Genomic DNA, 19,039 nt, shown 5'->3' with positions numbered 1-19,039 from the left:
ACTGTTCAATGTTTTCTGTTCCCGAGATCAAGGTCAGTGCACTTCGCAAGGGAGCCGGTTATAACGAAGTCTCCAAACAAATACGTGGCAAATTTCAGGAAGGCAACATCTTTATGAGACGCAAAAGTTCGCTAAATTGAAATCAAAGAGGACTACAACTATTCTTATAGACAAGATTGTAAGCTGTGACCATACCGTCGCCAACACGAGTTCCATTATTGCAAACGTGCAACATCAGATCAAGGCGACCGAGTCTCTCTCTCTATAGCTTTCATAGTTTTCCCGGTTCAGCGTTTGCAGAGTCACCTGACCACCCTGGTATATAAATATGATACTATATAAAATCAAAAATTGCGGGGCGCAATACCCATATAAAGTGATCTTGTTCAACAAATAAACTGACAAAAAAAACCACGGCCGTAAGCCAAATTAAAAAAAAAAAAGCATTCTATTGGCTTCAATGAAGCATATTCACACTGGAGAACGACATATGTTTACTAAGCGCTGTCCGTTTAGCGCAGTTCCGAAGTTACCAATAATATACTTGATTCTTTTTTATAGCTAAAGGCAATCGTATCTTCACATCTACTGTAACATCTGAAACTGGTACTGTCGCGGAACCTTTACCCACGCCCCTTGAAGGTGGCATAAAATATAAAGCATTACACCTTACGTACCTCAGGAAACCTTTGTCCAGGCTTTTCGCAGTCGTTGTTTGGGCGAAGAGCTGTGTATGACACTGCGGCACAAAATCGAAAAACTATGAGTGCTTCCTGGGCGTCCCCGGAATATAAACTGGCTCTTTCTGACGCACTCCCTTTCGAAAAACTGCCTTCCGCACAGCGCGCACGTCGCTGCTGCTGCCACCTACAAGCGAACGACTGTATCGTCCGCTCGCATGGATGCTGCGTCGCTGCTGTAGCAGACGACCATTCAACTTACGCCCCGGTCAAAATGAAAAGCTTCGTCATTAGGACGGAGTGGTAGATAATGCGAGAATAAAGTGGCTGTAAGCACGATTAAAACATTGGCTCTCAAGTTCATTTGTAGCCACGAAGAACTTGGCGAGTCTTGACCAGATGCAGCAACGAAGATTCGCATGCTCGCACGTGACTTACTTCACACGATCCATGTGTGAACACGTCAGGCTTCCTGCATATCGGTATGGGGCCGCCTGGACCGATCCCTTCGACTTCGCGTCTTGTCTGGTCTACCTCAAACTGAGACAACAGTTCTCAGCAGGCTGCTTCTTTTATTACTTTTTTGCTTGGCAAATAAATCTTTTACGAAGAACACGTTTGCTTGCCTCATAAGAATGACATAGAGTGCTGCCTATGACGATTGCGACAGCGAGGAATCCATATTGAACATGTCCTTTCTCATTGCCCTCGCTACAACCTCCTCACTTCACGTGACCTCTATATGTACGCGTAGTTGAATGACTCTGGCACTCCTGCGTCCTCTTTATTGTGTGAATTTGTATGGGGTTATTCTCTCCTTCTCTCCTTGCGCGTGCTTTTCTGTTTTCTCTTTCTGTCTTCCCTCACGCCTTCCCCATTGCAGGGTAGCAAACGAAAGGCCGTGAGGGCAATAAATAAATAAATAAATAAATAAATAAATAAATAAATAAATAAATAAATAAATAAATAAGGAGCTGTAAGCACCCTTCCTTTTTCTGTATATGTCCTGATCCTCCAGAAGGAGCACGTATACATACACATATGCTTACAATGTGACCAACTGTTTTTAATGGCAACTATGTTGTACGCAGTTACCTTGCTTTCATTGCGAAGACATTCGTAACTCATATCTGTCAAGGATTCACGACCATCACTTAGCCTCCTTACCAGCCGAGAGACCTCAAGCGACCTTTTCAAGAGCGATAAGCGCTCATGAAGAGTGCATACCGCCATCTTATACACCGGCGGCGAAGCCTTCATATCCCCTGTGGTGCCTGCGACAGCGTCAACTGAATTTTGCTATTCCCGGAATCACAAAGAAGACCAATCATCCATCGCCGGCTCTGAAGCAATTGACGCTCCTTTTACTGCACTAGAAGTATCATCACCGCATACATATATATACCGACGGTTCGACCTCACGTATACTAGCTCAACTGCCGCATTCGTCGTTCCAGCTAAGCAAATTACAGCTAACTTCAAGTTGTCACACATGACTACATCTACGTTGGCAGAACTTGCAGCTCTCCATGCCGCTGTGACGTACGTCACCGAAGAGCCAACAGAGAAATGGGTCGTATTTTGTGATTCTAAGGCAGATCTTCACAGTATTAAGTCTGCATTACATCACAGAACTTACGAACAGATGATAGCTGACATCAGGGAAGTGCACCACCATGCTCAAGAAAGAAGGCACAACATTATATTTCAATGGATTCCGGCTCACTGTGGCATCGTCGGCAACAACCTATATAGCTGACAAGGCTGCCCGGTCGGCACACGAAGGCACCCAGACGCGTCTAACACCTTTGACGAGGTCGGACGCTGCCAGGAAACTTCGCCTATACTTGCACGCGAAAAATCACAAGATCTCTGGAGTTCAAGTGCCTCCAATTGCCGATTACGTAAACTGGACCCCACGATACGGCTACAACTTCCATCTAGCCTTTCCCGCGGCGAAACAACCTTGTTGTGCCGCTTGTGACTGGGAGGGACGTTCACGAACGCATACTCCCATAGTTTGGGAATGGCCGAGAGCCCGGTGTGTGACTCCTGTGGGTGCGAAGAAACATCGAGCACCTATTGTGTACCTGCTCTCGCTACGATGTACAATGCCTCTCTCTGCGGACATCTTTAAACGGACTGGACTCAAAACCATTCTCCGAGTCAAAAATGCTCGGACCGTGACCACACCTGTCACTGGCAAGAAAAACGATTCGTGCACTTGTACGCTATACTTTAAGTGCACCGGCTTAAGAGACCGTTTATAATGTCCCTGTGCATCCTCCCACACGCACTCAGTGCTTACTCTCTCCCTTTTATCCTCATTCTATTCCCCTTTCCCCTATCCCCAGTGTAGGGTAGCAAACCTGCTGCTCGTCTGGTTGACCTCACTGCCTTTCCTGCCCTTGCTCTCTTTCTCTCTCTCTCTCTCATAACCCATCAGGCACAAAGTGAAAATAGCCGATAAACCCCCTTGTGCAGACCTACGTATCGCTATTGCGAGGACGGCTCGTTAAATAGATGAAAAGAAAGAAAGAAAGAAAGAAGGAAGGAAGGAAGGAAGGAAGGAAAGAAAGAAAGAAAGAAAGAAAGGAAGAAAGGAAGAAAGGAAGAAAGAAAGAAACAGACAAACAGACTAACAAACAACTAACAAACAAACCAGGTGTATAACGAGGAACTTCATGAAGCTTCGGCTAATGAATGTTCTTACAGCGAAAATTAAATTTCGTCAGCATTGGAATTAGAAGGAAGGGGAAAAACGAAAGCGAAAGCCCGAATCACTATACCAGGCAGAAAACCTGTCCTCCTCATTTCTCGTCGGCCCACGATCTGTGGGAAGTGAATATACCGGTCGAGTAGCACAAGGAGCGCCGCAACAACGCACCTAACGTCAAAATCACCCCTCCTTTTTTTTTGTGTGTGTGCGTAGGGATCATTTGTTCAACCATGCATACAAAATCACAAACGTGCGTTCACATCGAACGCGCTAAACTGCCTTGTCTGCGACTCGCTCCCGTATTCGCGTCTCGGCGGTAAGCGTATAACGTCATTTGCCGTGACTTCTTCGCTTCATCCCGCACCGAGCGCGCACAGAATAGAGGATCATAAGCGTCGTCATTTGGCGTCTCTATAGTGTACTTAAGAGAAGATTAGGTCCTTTCTGGCCTTCCCCCGTGGCGGTACTCCGCCGGCGATTTACGCCCGAAAAAATAGGAAGAAAAGATGACGCAGTTTGTCTGTCAGCGCTGTAAGCCACCGCTACGCATTCGCCTCCCCTTTATTACGCAGCGGTAGCGCCACGAGAGAGAGAGAGAGAAAAAAAAATCAAGAAACGCCGAAAAATCTGCGCAGAGAAATCGGTCAAAACGAGGAGGCAGGTTCGGGTAGTTGTGTCGCATCGTTACTCGTGGCGTTGAAGGAGGTTGAAAGGACGAGATTTGTTCGACGCTTCGCGTGCAACAAAGAACCGCGTAATGCGGTTCCAGTCCCGTGAACGCCTACACCCTTCTCCCCCTTCTCTCCCCCCCCCCCCCCCCCAATGCGCCATCCCTTCTTCGAGTCCTCCTCTTGTAGTATATTATATAGCCGCTGTGGGCCACGCTGAAACGGCCGTGATTTCGACATTTTCGGGGTCTACAATTTGGCGACCCGTAATGCGTTGCTTCTACGTGCATATACCGCCTCACGCCCGCAGTTAGACAGGCCCCCCGCTATAGAGGTCACGCGGGAGGCATTGCTTGCACAAGTTGAGCTTGTTCGAGGGGAACTGCACGAAGAAAAAAAAAAAACAGTAATAGTTGAGAGAAGCGTTTTGTATAAATCGGAAGCGAGTGCGAACAGATAAATGAAAAGAAAAACATGTTATTGAAAACGAACACGTCGCAGCAGAACGACAGCCGCGAATTACGTGAGGCGTCGTAAAATATGAGGGGCGTTTCACAATCGACTCGGATGATCAAATTTCGTTTACCGCGAGGGTCGCCACAAGCTCGCCAAATACATAATCACTGTTCATGTAACGTAGATGATTTTACTCGTGAAAAAGTTGTCGCCTCGAACGATCTGCACAGAACGAAAAATACGCCGAGAACAACGCCTGCGTAGAGTGGACGAAGTTTGTGCGATTGCTGCGCACAGGTTTCAGCGCACGCATCCACTACGTTGTCATTAACAAATTACAATGAAGTGAGTGAGTGAGTGAGTGAGTTGAAGCCAGAGCAGTGTCCTGCATTTTTATTTCTTTCCTCACTGTTGTCTTTTATTACGCTTAAATTCGTCTTATCCTACGTTGACGATAAATGCACGTCATTATTTCTGCGCGTGTTCTATTTTCCAATTTTTCTCGTGTAATTTCTGTCAGTCAAATCATTTGGCAGTCAAATTTTGGGACAGAGCGGGGGACTCAAGTCACGAATATTTTGAATGTGAGCAAGTAATTAATAATTATGGGGTTTTACGTGCCAAAACCACTTTCTGATTATGAGGCACGCCGTAGTGGAGGACTCCGGAAATTTCGACCACCTGGGGTTCTTTAACGTGCACCTAAATCTTAGTACACGGGTGTTTTCGCATTTCGCCCCCATCGAAATGCGGCCGCCGCGGCCGGGATGTGTGTGCAAGTAGGTAAGTAAGTATATAAGCATTGCAAGTGAGTGAATAAAGTAATTAAGTAAAATAAATAAATAAATAAATATTTATTTATTTATTTATTTATTTATTTATTTATATATTTATTCCGGCGTGCCGTATTTTTTCTCAGTTTTGCTGCTATCGATTCTCTGATCGGATCGACCCGCCCATTTACATATAGCACATGAATGTACAGCATTCGTTTGCGAAGCATGTCACCAAAACAAAATGTGACAAAGATGGAATATCAAAATGTTTCCGTTCAATGCGATCTCGGTGAACTTTGACGCGTGCAGTTTCGAGGCCTGACGCTGAAGACTTCATCACAAACATTGCTTGGATCACACATTTGAATCAGCTATCCGCATACGAAACGTCGATGCCTTATTACATAGTCCAAGAAAAATGTATATATACACATGTTTTTTTCATAGAACTACATAAAATCTCTGCAGGGAACCTGTTGGCTATGGCTTTACTTCGTTTAACTTAGCCTTTCTTCCTAAAATATATTTTTAATGCCAGGTTACAGAGCTGTAAGCTTACTGTTTTAGTTAGTTTGTTTGCTGGCTTTATTTTTTACCATTATTCAAAAAGATTAAAAAAGATGTCTGATGACCTTAACCAAAAGTCTGCTCTCAACATTTTGTATAGATGTGAATCTTGCAGCTAACATCATCGCATTCGGTTTAGTCTATGGAGCCCGAGTAAAACGATTCCTTCGTTCACATGCATCTTCACAAGGTGTTGGGTAGCGGGACCATATGCCGAGGGAAATCGAAGCCGCGACATCGAGGTGGCGGATTCAATTTCCAGTCACTGCGGTCGCATTTCAATGGTGGCTAAAAAGCAATAACGTTGGTGTAATTAGATTTAGACGCACGTTGAACAAACCCGGTTGGCAAAAAATAAATAAATAAATAATTGAAAAAAGAAAATTCGGAGCCCTCCGCTACGACGTGAAGTGCTCCTCCGGGGCGTTAAAACCCGTGAATCACCGGGCACCAGTGAAGCCTTCCTACTCGTCGTCTTTTTCCACTAAAGACGGGTACTTTCGTCATCTTAGTCGTCGCACCCAGAATAAAAGAGAAGTGAAATAAAGGCGGATTATTCGCAGTACACTTTAGACGAAGTCACTACATGACGTAATGATTCTCCATGACGTCAGGAGTATTTCCTGCAGCAGCACTGGCCTTGGCTCAAGGACCCGCGACAAATTGCGCTTAGTATTAATTTCCTTGTTGTGATTTATTTAACAATGTGTATCACTCTTTCATCATTAGAACGGTTTCGTCCTATATTCATCTACGCTTCTCAATAACTATGCGTACAAATGACAGTGAAGTTAAAACTTCGAGAGGGGGGAACCACGAGGTGCTTTAATTCAGCAAAATTTAGAAAAATATAATATAAGAAATGAGAAAGTGGAGTAGACGCGTTAACATCGACCATGGTATGCAGAAGTGAAGCTGCTGATTCGGAAATGTTCCAGTACCTGTACAAAAGTCGTTCTATAAGTTCTGTCGCATTTTCATAATCTCTGATGCCTTCAGATGAATTTCTGATGAGCTGCACTTGAAAATAATGCGCGATTTCTGCAATGAGTAGCATGTGCTTTCAGTTGACCATCTCAAGAAACAAAGCGCCTTATCGTCCAACATTACTTTGAAGTACTTGAGTGCAAAAAACATTGTTGATTATTCAATGGCTTCAGCAGATTTTCCGCGTATTTACGGCAAAGTCGGTAAATTTGACAAACGTTGTTTTATTCGTTTTTATTTTTCTTTAACTTTTAAGCTTAATAATTAATAATTTAAGCTAAATAAATAACAAGAGGCAATTTGTCTCGCTAATCTCCACAAGCGCGGCTATAGTTGCGTCGTTGAGTTTAAATAGTATCGTTTCTGGCAAATTTCTATTCTATACCCAACGTACTTAATTCAGTCGAAAGCACTCTGTATGTTTGCAATTTTCCTTTCACCAGGGAGTGTGCCTTGCTGATTGCAATTTGTGCGGGCATTTTTAAAGGTGTTTTACCTTCACTGTCTTGCGAATATACCCCGAGAGTATAGACGGAACTCCACCCTGCGTCATTCTCTTCGCCTCCTTTCGATGCATACACTGCCGTGTCTATCCATGTTCAACTATATTACCTACTCGCAGAACCTACTGCATACTGCCGATCTCAGGAACAGGCCACACAAAAGGGGACGCTAATCGCAATAGAAAACTGACTCGGAAATAAGTTACGCGGTCGACGGTCGATGAACCAAGCTTTCGTCAATAGGGATTGAGAAGGGGCGATTAGCCTATTTGCAACGTCTCGTATATTATACCTGCTCTATACTTTCATACGTCCGCACACGATGCGCATTCGACCACCGTCGTATAGGCTAATCTTCTTTCAAAGCGGGCGCCTTGATTGGCAGGAGCACACGCCTATATAATGAGACACGGTGCCACCGTCGTACACCCACTGAGGTGCACGAAAGCGGAGCACAGCATATCTACCTGTGCCTTTCTTACGAGAGGGCTAAGCAGCGAGGACCACACGTCCACTGCTAGATGGCACGTTTCCATAATTCTGTGCAGTATGACAGAGGGTACACAGCTTCGGCACACAGAACTCAAAGGTGATGCTGAAGTCTGCTTAAATACACCGCTCGATGTACAATCACTTCTTTCTGCAAGAAAGATAATATCGTTGTCTGAAGAACCTCTGGTATAGAGCTACACAAGAAGATATATGTCTGCCTGCGCGGTAATCAAAGGTTCCATTGCAATCCATTCATGAGACTGTCCCAACTATATATGCTTCGTGGCATTGATGACCGACGTTGAGACTGATATACGCACTCCTCGGCATTCCCAAGCGCTGCACATTACTGGCGGGTACGTGCATTGCCGTCGAGCACCGTCGCACCTTTTCGCGTCCCTATAGTGCCAGAGTCACTGCATTCAAACGGCGCGTATCCCTGTGGCGTTCCATATCCACGCACCCTGAGTAAGCCGCGTTATTCAACGGCCGCTCACCGCAACGGTTGCTGCCGTGCCTTCGTCACACGCCCACACCACGTCCGCGCCGAGCCACACACACACGAGTGTGAGCGGATGTCAATCAACGCGTTGCTCTGCCGTGGCAGTCGATGTGCTTCCGCTAGGCGGCGTGGCGGCTGCTGATGAAGACGTCACGTGTCTGTGTGTGTGCGCGTGCCTGCAGTGTGGGTCTTCTTCCAAGCGGGGCGACGTTCGGCCATTGTTCCGACGCGTCGCGGTGTTCGCTGAAAAGCCGGCGTGGGCGTGCTCGGAACAATGCGGCCACGCCCACTGTGACGGGTGGTAATTAATTAACAGCTCCCAGCGCGCCCGCCATTCAACGCGGCCGCGCTCTATGGCGATGATAACTGCTTGTGCGGTGCGGCAGAGCGGGTGAAAAATGTTCCGTGGAGCGAATCTGTTTGGCCCGAGTTGTCATTGATTTTTATAGCAATGAAATTCTTTAGTTAGTGTACAAGGCGTAGAAAAAGTGACCCATTCGGTTGTTCTGTGACTTCCAGGCAATCGTGTTGTAGTATATATATAGTGAGACAGTGTAAATCCTACTGATTAGACACCCAGCTCAATAACTCATTCCTTCATTGTATGGGCACGTGTACTTTGACACAGATTCGGTCACTCCGGTCCTAATATTGGGATAGGCGAAGAGGCACGCCATGCGTACGCATCGTGCACACACAATGTATGTGCACTTACAACGGCCATGACGCCCTCTGCTGTAAGCGCCATGTCTTTCCGTACCCGAATGTGACTGTAAACGGAAAGCGTTCGTATATTGCTGATGATTGACACAACCTAAGAGGCCACGGTGCATGACCAAGATGGCGCTCACGCAGAAAAAAAAAATCATGAACCATTCTACTTTGTGAAGGTGGATAACCAGCGAAGCTGTTTAGCACACGACACAGAGGTGACACAGAATTTTGAATAAATGCACGAACATATTTATTGTCCTGATCGGTGGTCATCGTGACGATAAGTATGCACACATATTCTCGTATCACCTCTGTTAATATTATACTAATTCCATCATATTCGCGTGTAATCTGGACTCTCGAGGAGCAACGCCGTACGAAGAGCGACGGCAGGAACAGAGACGAGAGTGCAATCGTCGCTGGCGGGCGGCAAACACCACCGATGAAGATCGTATAGAAAACGCCAAGCGCATGCGGGACGTTGCTCTTCGTAGGCGCGTTGCTCCTCTGTAGACCGGACTATATATACCCGGCCTCCCCATTAAGATAATAGAGAAGTGAAATTCAAAATGCATAACGGCAACTTGTCTTTTTAGTTTTTTATATACAGGACTGAAGCGAAACAACAAAACATGGCATGCACTCGGGTGTCGTGTTTTGTTTTCTCGCTCAGGTCCCTTCCTTTCGTGGCTTTAGGTCTAATTAAGGAAAACAAGCAATTTAAAATAAACAATGCGGTATACAAAGTAAGTATCAATCGAAAATGTAGGGAAAGCATTGAGACACCTGCACAAGGAATACCGAAACAGTGAATAAATAAGCCTACAAGTATGATTGTGCGTATGACGTTGATGCATATGCAATTCTGATGCACGCGCACCCGGAATCATTCAAACGCGCAGTGCATAAAAATAAGTCTCTGGTACACAGCGCAGAACATATGCGAGTTGCACATGTGCACATGTACACAATGTCACGTGTATCACATGTGCACAACCTATGACAGGTGTATGTGATAAGAATTTGCTAACTTCCGCTTATCATGTGGGGTGTGACTCAATAATCATGTAAGAATCAAAGAGAAAGAAAGACAAAAACATTTCGTGCTATAGACTTGTAATAGTTTTTATGCAGGTCTAATGGCGTCGCCTAATTGTGAACTGTGAAAAATGTACTTTCGACTATTTACGCAGTATTTACGTTTCTCAAATAAATGTTATGTGCTTGCATGTGTGGTTGACATTTAACCATGCAGCAACACAACTAGTGTGTCTTGCATTCTGTCAGTAACAGGTTTCAGTACACCACAGAAAATTAAAATCGAAGTGAATGCAGGCTGAGCGTTGCTGTATACGTCACGTTCAAGTGTTCCTGACTATAATTATGATATACTCACATCTCGCGCTTCAATTAATCGCATTCGAATATCGCAATGAAGGTGGAGGGTTCTTTGTGGATTGGAACTGCCGGTGTAACAGGTGGTATAAGAAACAGAGCCAGCAGCCGCCCCCACGGGTACAAACAAGTATAAGAAAGTTAGGCAGTTAATTTATTTGCGTATCAACAAAAGGCAAATGTGTACACTTATCTACGCACATTTCAGACCTCTGCCGGAACCTGTTATGCAAACGTTCTTCTGCGATGAGGAGTGTCTCAGGAATCAGGCGCACGACTGCTTCCCTGCAAAACAAAGAAGAAAAGAAAAAGCAACAGCAAGTGTGAAACTCCTCTGCCAATTCACAGCTTGTATTTTAAAACTCATGACACTTTTTTTTTTTTGGTTGAATGATTCAGCCTAAAGTCCACAGACGACATGTAAGGCAGTCCCTGATTTGCATTTACATTGAAAAATGAGAAACGAAATAAGTATGCTGCCCGAGTGACATTGTGCGAATATTTTTTTAGTCTGAAGAACCACGCAATTATCAGCGCCACCTCCTCCCCGAAGAGCTTAATGCAAACATGCCATCAGCGCACTTGGCATTAAAATATGCCGCCATAAGATGGCAGTAACTACACAGTGTCCCGCTAAACAAGAAGTCACGGAAGCGTAAGTAATCTCTTGCAATATTGGCATTCTAATACTCAGCAAATAGAACTATACTCTATACTCCCGTATAAGGACGACCATATAGCCCTGCAGTTTCTCCCCTGCTTAGTCGTTCCAGCATAAAAAAAAAAGAAAAAGAAAGAACGCCACAGTGCCGTTGTCTACGCAGGTGTAACTGGAATTGTCGCCAGTTTAATTCCGTCCTAGTTCCCATTGTCGTCGATGGAGTACGCTTACACTGTCCGTGTACAACCAGTGAACGTACTCCACCGGTGGCAGAAGAGCTCTGAAAATGGAGTCAAATACGGGGCTAGCATTTACTCCTACCTTCAAAATAAGTTGCCATCACTGTACCTTCTCCTATACAGGGTATAGGGTAAAATATGCCTTCAAGCCCCGACGACAATAGCCTGCTCGAAGCACTGCAGTACGTATAAATAATGAAACAAACAAACAAATGGTAAACAACGACCTTTATTGCGGAACAATATAGGCTTTTCCATCTTTCTTTGTCATCCAGGTATACGTGTGGCTTCTATAGAGCACGTGGCGGGAGCCTTCCCGCCACAGGCCATTCCAAAGGTCTTATACGCGTAAGTTAATTAAATAAATATTTAGTTGTCTTGTTTATTTACTCTCAAGGCTCCTCATACATTACAAAGAGCTCCAGCTTCGTTCTGTTGTCTGGAGGGGAGGCATATAGGGCGTATAGCCATCCACATAATGGGTAACCATACCTGCCTTCTTTTTTTTTTCCCCTCTTTCTCTGGGGTGTTTATCGCTAGGTTTCTCCGAATTCGAACGTACACTGAGTGTCCCAGGTCTTCACATTGTTTCTGCGGCACGAGTTCGGATTGTCGGCACGCGGCGGCGCATCGCTTCGGAAGCAGGAGTCGGCTGCACGTGTTGGGACCGTCTGCGCCAGGTCACGGCCTCCCGAGAGCGGCTGCAATGGTTGACTGGGTGAGCGTGGTGTAGAGGAGCGCGTGGGCGAGGAGGGGTCGGCGGAGGTGGGGGGGCACCAGTTCGGCGGTGCCCCCGTTGAGGAAGCGCGCGAGGGGGGTTGCCTGACGAGTCGTTCATGGCTGGCCCGCACAACGTGGGACCGCCTTCTCTCAAGGAACACGTCTTCCCCTTGGCCGAGAGCCTTGTCTCGTAGCGGCGCTCCATTGGCTCGCCTCGGATGGGTGGGTTTCTAGAAGAGCTGGATGTACACCCCGCGAGAAGGGTTTTGTCTGGGCTTCACAGGGGGGTGCCGACGCCCCCTGCCGGCCAGATGGCAAGATTGTGGTGAGGGTACCCCGCAGAGTTTCTTACAAAACAACACTCTGGCGCTGCCATCGTTCGGCTACCGCGGGCACGACGGGCAGTAGATAGGTTCGTCTTGCCTTGGTGCTTGTGGCTTCGGACGTTCTTGCCGCGCTATTTATTACGCGCTGTATTTCAAGGTTTCCGAGGAATCATAGCTTTGTAAACTCAACTAGGCAGTAAATCTCGGCACAAAGGCATGATCATTGTCAGCTGTTGCCTTTGTAAAGCAATATTTCGTGGAAAGTCACCACTTTGCAATGTCTCAATTCCATTTGAAGCCATAAGAACGAAGTTTAGGCAAATTCAGGTACCACCACTCATTCACTTGCTGGCCGAACCAACTTGCAGCTCCCGCAGACGCTGGCGCCCGAGCTCCCTCTAGCAATAGCTTTAGTCGACTCGATACCTGGGACACGGTACGGGATGTCATAACACGATGTGAAGAAGAAAAAAGAACGTAATAAAATGCGAGCATTTACGTCGCCACGTCTCTGTATAAAATGGTGTACGGATGGTTTTGTCCCTTCATGCATGAAGGGACAAAACCATCCGCATGCATCGAACAGTTCCTCTTAGGCATGCGTCAGAATTCTTTTTATGACAATTTGCTTCACGACTTGCCCCCCTCTAGTACGTCTTAATTGGCAATTAGATCGTCGTCATCAGACCGATTTCCCGCATTACGTTGAACGAGGCTTGAACGAGCGTAACTGCCTTTCCGAATCGACTGTTTTCGATTCCTTATCTGCGTAATTTGTCTAGATAGAGCCTAACCGCTCACTTGAGCGGCATAACACTACCGTGTTTTTAACCTGTGCTCTCATGCCGTGAATGTATCGCTTCTTTTATTAATCTTACTATTGATATAAGTGCTACAATCTACTGATCATGTTTTTATTTGCTACCTGTAGGTATGATTGTACACCACTTATTCTGTAAAACCCACTTTGGGCCTCGAGGGTAACGTAAATAAATAAATAAATAAATAAATAAATAAATAAATAAATAAATAAATAAAAATCAATCTTCAAGAAGGAAGTACGTACTTCTGGCACATCCTTTCGTATTTTCATGGCTTGCAATAACTACCGAGCATATATACATGTATTCCTTCACCTGAAATACACCTCTTATTTGTGAGTCGTGGCTGTCGTCTGCGTTCGATCGAACTTTTTGTGAGTGTTTCGTTCCGTACCCTTATATACGTATACGATTCCGCATACGAACTTTGTTCAACTATCAGTCCTTGCTCCGCTTAGACCGGCGTTCCTTGGCTGCAGACTTTGACTGAGAAGCTGAAGAGATACGTTGCTGCGTATAATGCATGCTGCAAATCAGTTGTGTTTCTAAGCGCTGTTTCCGGCTCACCTATGGTTTATCTTACGGAGGCGCCCCTCTAGTACTGATATGGAATACTGAGAAAGTGTCATATTTGCAATCTATATATCCACGCTGAATTGTTATTGTTGGTGTCACTGAATTGTTATGAGTAGTCTTATATATATATATATATATATATATATATCCTTGCACAGCAAAATTTTAAGTAAGGTATTTTTTTGTAATAACAATTTACTCGTATGTGCCTCTGTTCTTCTTTCTTTCCTCCCTTCCTTCTTTCATTTTTGTTTTTGTTCTGAGAGCACATTTAAATAGAAATCGGATGTGACCTATAGCGCTGTTGTGCCTTTTCAGGTGCGCTTATGGCAGAAACTAAGCTTCGGAAATCAAGCTGTTGGCTTAAAACTCTATTATAAGGCCTACACTAGAATATGCGGCAATTGTTCGGGACCCGTACACGAAACACAACATCGATGCATTAGAAAACATTCAACGAAAAGTTGCACGCTTTATATTCTCTAAATACCGCCCAACTGACTCTCCCTCACACTTAATGAAAACTAATAATATGCGAACACTAAAATTGCGAAGGAAAATTCAAAGGATTAAGTTCCTCTATCGGCTTCTGAATAATCAGCTATCTCTTAATCCGCAGCAATACATACAACCACTAACAGGGCGATTAACAAGGCACCGGCATGCCAAGTCATTAACTCCGTATTTTGCCAGGACCAACACCTTAAAATATTCCTTGTTTCCTCGCACAATAACCGAATGGAATAACTTGCCCATATCGCTTCTTATTAACACCGAAAGCATTGAATGCGTTGACAGCTGAATATGCGACAGTTGAAAACTGTTGTTTGCTTCTTTTTTATCTTGTTTTGGGGCAGTGTTTCTGAAATTGTTATGTTTATTTATTTTCCTGCAATCATTCTAATGTAATTAATTCTTGTTATTTTTGTTTTGCTACTCACGTACTCTTGCATTTCTTTATTGTTGATTTTTTCTGTACTTCTGCCCCTCCTGCAAGAGCCACTACAAGGCCTCCAGTATTTTCTAAATAAATAAATAAATAAGCGAGCGATATAAGATGTACTTAATAAAAGAGAATCACTAGTTAACCTTTCTTTAATTATTCACTTAAGGACACATGTAGCACTGCGAAATTCTAGCCGAGCAGCAAGGGAGCTATGTTCTCTCAGCCGAAATCATCAGACTAGCACTATTTCCGACATGCGAGGTTTAAACCCTATCAACGTCGAGCTTTTTCCAGAAGTGACACAACCCCAGTGTCGGTTTCTCTTTCTGTGATATTATAAAACGAACGCAACGTTTAGTTTTGTTATGCAGAAAGGAAGTAAATAACACGGACGATGATGGCAAAGCAGTCTTGGTATATATGGTCCTAATGGTCACATTCGTATCTTCGTTTCCTATTTCCTATACCTATAGTTTCGTATCGGCGCGCTTGCAGAAACGTACCGGTACGTCAGTGACATTAAAATGACTAAACTGTGCCACGAAATACATTATCGTTCCAGCTACACTTTCCCAAAAGCGTGCTTCAAGCAGTTTGGATTGATCTTAGACGTAACGCCATTGCGTTTCCTGGCGGATTTCGAGGACGCATATCTCGCAAGAGGCGCTAGTCTTAAGATCGCTGCTACAAGTAGACATGACTTGTTAGAACTGCTGGGATTTAGTTTCGCAATTAGAACTTGTATCCTAAAGTGAATACGTAAACAAATTATTAGTGAATCTATTTGATTAACCACCTGTAATATGCGATTTATCGTGTAACTAATGTTCGCCTCACCAGGAAATCCACCTGGAAAGAGCGAATTGCGCTGTCTGCTTCCTGAAAAAAAAATTAATTGCTGCAAGCCAAAATAAATCAATGAAAAAGACTTGCAATGTATAGGATTACACACTAACTCTTCTATGGGCCTGTGTATATTATAACGCGTCTTTCGTCGTTGGGGACGGTGGAAAATGCGGAAAGAGAAATGAAATAATTAGCGTTGTTTCCGCCAGGTCTCCTTGGCTACATAGTTTCCCTCAGAAATTGCTCATCTTTTGTTTCGTAACCTGTCGCAATCCTTTCTTGCCCGTTTCGAAATGTGACACTCGCCTTTCCTACTCTAAATGCGGCCTCAAATGGCTTTGTAGTACTAAGAAACAATTTTCTCACCACATAATTTCCTGTATGACGAAAGATTTTCGCCTGAGAACACATGACTTCTGGTAGCAACGTGAGCGAATTAAGAAGAAAGTTCGCGTCGTGGTTAAGACGGCTGTAGCGACGATATACAGCCGTTATGTTCGATACAGTTCTGTCACGAGAACCGCTGCTTTACACCATCTAAACGACCTTCTCTCCATACTGCCCAAAATTTATGCCGTCATGTCCATAATTAATATGGTCATGCCGCGGTTCATGTAGACTGTTATTAAACGTGATTATTCTATCCTGACGACAAATGTCTAGCACAAATTCACGCTTTTCTTTTCTTAACTAAATGACTATCGAAGCATAAAGATTACGGTAAAATTTCAATTTCTCTGTAGTCCGGTTGTAGAGAGAGAGAGAGAGAGAGAGAGATAGCAAAGAGAGGAAAGGCAGGGAGGTCAACCAGTCGAGCGTCCGGTTCGCTACCCTACACTGGGGGAAGGGAAAGGGGGAACAGAAAGAGGAAAGCGGTTAGAGGGAATACTGTCTGTGCACGCAGCAAAGCGCCTGGAAATCAGTCGACTAAGTCCAAGCAAGTGCTCCGCCGATACGTTAGGCTGCCGTCATTCTGCTGTCTGAGGCTATATATAATCTTGGTGCTTCCCCATAGCTGGCGATGCCCGTTGAAGTCACCAGTGAAGACCAAGGAGTCGGTGGGCGTCAGCAGTACGTTGCAGTACGTTGCAGTACGTGGCACTATATTGTTAAGGTCTTTTTGACTTCAGTTGTAGTATACTCACTACGTTAGCACAGCCACTCCCGTTGCATTAATTAGGCTGCCCTTTTCAAATATAGGGCGCGAATAGAGAGATAAACGGGATGGGAAAGGCAGGGAGGTTAACCGGATGAGATTCTGGTTTGATACCCTGCACAGGGGAAAGGCTAAGGGGAAATTAAAAATGAAAAAAAAAAAAAAAAAACAGGCGGAGAGAAAAAGCGAACTTACGGAAAAAAAATGTAGGGAAGGTCGTAAACGTCCATGAGAGCGCCGACCTATACAGTTGTCACACCACAAGACAGTGAAGGAACTCGTGAAATATTTACATTCGAGTGGCCTATCGGAGGGCGTTAACTATACATTAATAAGCCTCAGGCGTCATCTATAAGCAAATCCACACAAATACAGAAGAAAGAACGAATAATCAATTCTGAAATTCTCAGTGCATTTATTGCAGTAAAGGAATATATTATAAAATCGCGTGCGCCATTTTTCATGTTGTTTTTTAGCGTTAGTAAAGATAGCCCTAGCCTGACAAAAATGCCTTACCGTTATCCCATTACTGTCGTTCACGGACAGAGTCAGCAATTGCTGGTCATAGGAGCAAGATCAATCTTCCCCGAGTTTCACGGTTTTTCACGGCAGAAGGAAAACCAAATGAAGCCTTGCGAGTGTAGATGGTTTGCACTGACGTCATTGTGGCCGCCGCATTTAAGGGTACTTGCACGCCGGTAAGATACGTATAGACTACAAACGTGGCCTGTGGTGAGGTTGCTACTTTGTCTCATATATATGCTCTGGGAGTGCGGGTCGCTGGGCCCGAAGTTCACCAAGGAAGAGTGGCACGCGCTCCTGAGAAGTCCCGTCTTTGAGGACCAAATCTGGGCCGTCCAGCGCGCCCGCGATCGGGCCGGCAGACTAGATCTGTCAGTCCCGTCGTGGGATTAGCCGGGTGCTCGTTTTATCACGTTTTGCTGGACCAAATAAAAGTTTATTCACTCACTCGCTCACGGCGACAACACGGCACACGCGTCTTGCCATGAGCGACAAAGAGAGAGAGAGATAAATGAGATGCGAAAGATGAGGAGGTTAACCGGAAGACAAACATTCCGTTTGCTACCCTGCATGCACTGGTAAAGGGGTAAGGACATACATAAAGAGAAAAAAGAAAAACAGACAAAAGCAAACAAATCGATAATAGTGATAATCCGGTGAAAAACAGCCGGTCGTCAAAAAGCAAAACAATCGCATGCTTTTTAATGATATTGCAAAGACGTCATCCTGACAGCCATGTCCGGGTGCTAGCAAGGTGAGAAGCTGCGTCTATGACGTCACTTGAAAAAGTATCCATACGCAACTGAGGAAGCTTTATCCCCTTTGCAGAACACAGTTATACGCGTTCGAAGTATTTACGTGAATTCCACATAACTGGTTATTATTATACGCTCGGTTTGTCTGTCTGAGACTTGCCTGTGACGCTCATGTAAGTCGAACGGACTAAACGTTGAGTGGAGCTGAGCCAATCCGACTGTGCGAAGTAGGCTTACTCAAGCAACTGTAAACGTGGACGTGTAAACGTGGACGGGTCGTTTCAGCGGTTCGCAAGAAATAGCTCATAAACCAGCGCGCTGTTGGAGCACTCTGTTATCTCGGCCCGACGCAGGCTCAATCATGCGATCTCGATTCGGTGGGAACAGATTCACGTAAACGCCGTAAACACTGTCACGTCTCAGCCCGCTTCGGGCTCGACCCTCTCCCGCTGAGATAGCGTCAACAGCGCTTTGTGACACAAGCTGTGCTCATTTTGGTTCCATGAACACAAACTCCCACGAGGTCGCCACCAGCGCTGCTTTTCTGCATACGCTATTCGTGGGCATACGTTTCGTCACACCGTTTTACCACTGCGTATCGCTAGCGGCGACATCTCTGAAAGCACATATAGAAATCATTCCTACCATCTTGTGATAATAATGTGCAGCTGCAATGAGTTATTTTTGCAAGTCTTCTATCTTTCAACAAAAAAGAGAGATATAGATAGAGAGAGCGATAGGAACGGTCACAATCCTAGTGATTATATCGCCGCCAAGGAGTGCGGGCCTGCAGACAAATGAGACTATGCATGTTACAATCAGATGCCAGCGCGCTTTGGTTGAACACAACGATACAAGATGCATGCAGCCCATATCGTTTATTTCCCAATTTTCTACGCTACAGTATAGGAAGGTGAAACGTGCCAGCGCGTATTTTGAACAGTAAAAACGAAGTAGACTCGCAAGGTTAAACTATAGCGTTATATACTGCCCATGTGCTTTATATACCATT

At 44.9% G+C, this 19,039-nt stretch overlaps 2 long non-coding RNA genes across 3 annotated transcripts in view; one reads left to right on the top strand and one right to left on the bottom strand.

Annotated features, from left to right (window-relative positions):
• Positions 1–19,039, top strand: part of LOC140213750 (uncharacterized) — a 224,240-nt gene that overhangs the window by 73,640 nt on the left and 131,561 nt on the right. The window lies entirely within an intron of this gene.
• Positions 10,591–19,039, bottom strand: part of LOC140213749 (uncharacterized) — a 67,294-nt gene continuing 58,845 nt past the window's right edge. Inside the window, exon 2 of the long non-coding RNA XR_011890677.1 lies at positions 10,591–10,744. This is a non-coding gene — a long non-coding RNA (uncharacterized lncRNA). The remainder of the gene's footprint in view (positions 10,745–19,039) is intronic.

This window comes from Dermacentor andersoni, chromosome 10 (genome assembly GCF_023375885.2).
Source record: "Dermacentor andersoni chromosome 10, qqDerAnde1_hic_scaffold, whole genome shotgun sequence".
Classification (NCBI taxonomy): Eukaryota; Metazoa; Arthropoda; class Arachnida; order Ixodida; family Ixodidae; genus Dermacentor; species Dermacentor andersoni.
This window is presented reverse-complemented; position numbering and strand designations above follow the sequence as displayed.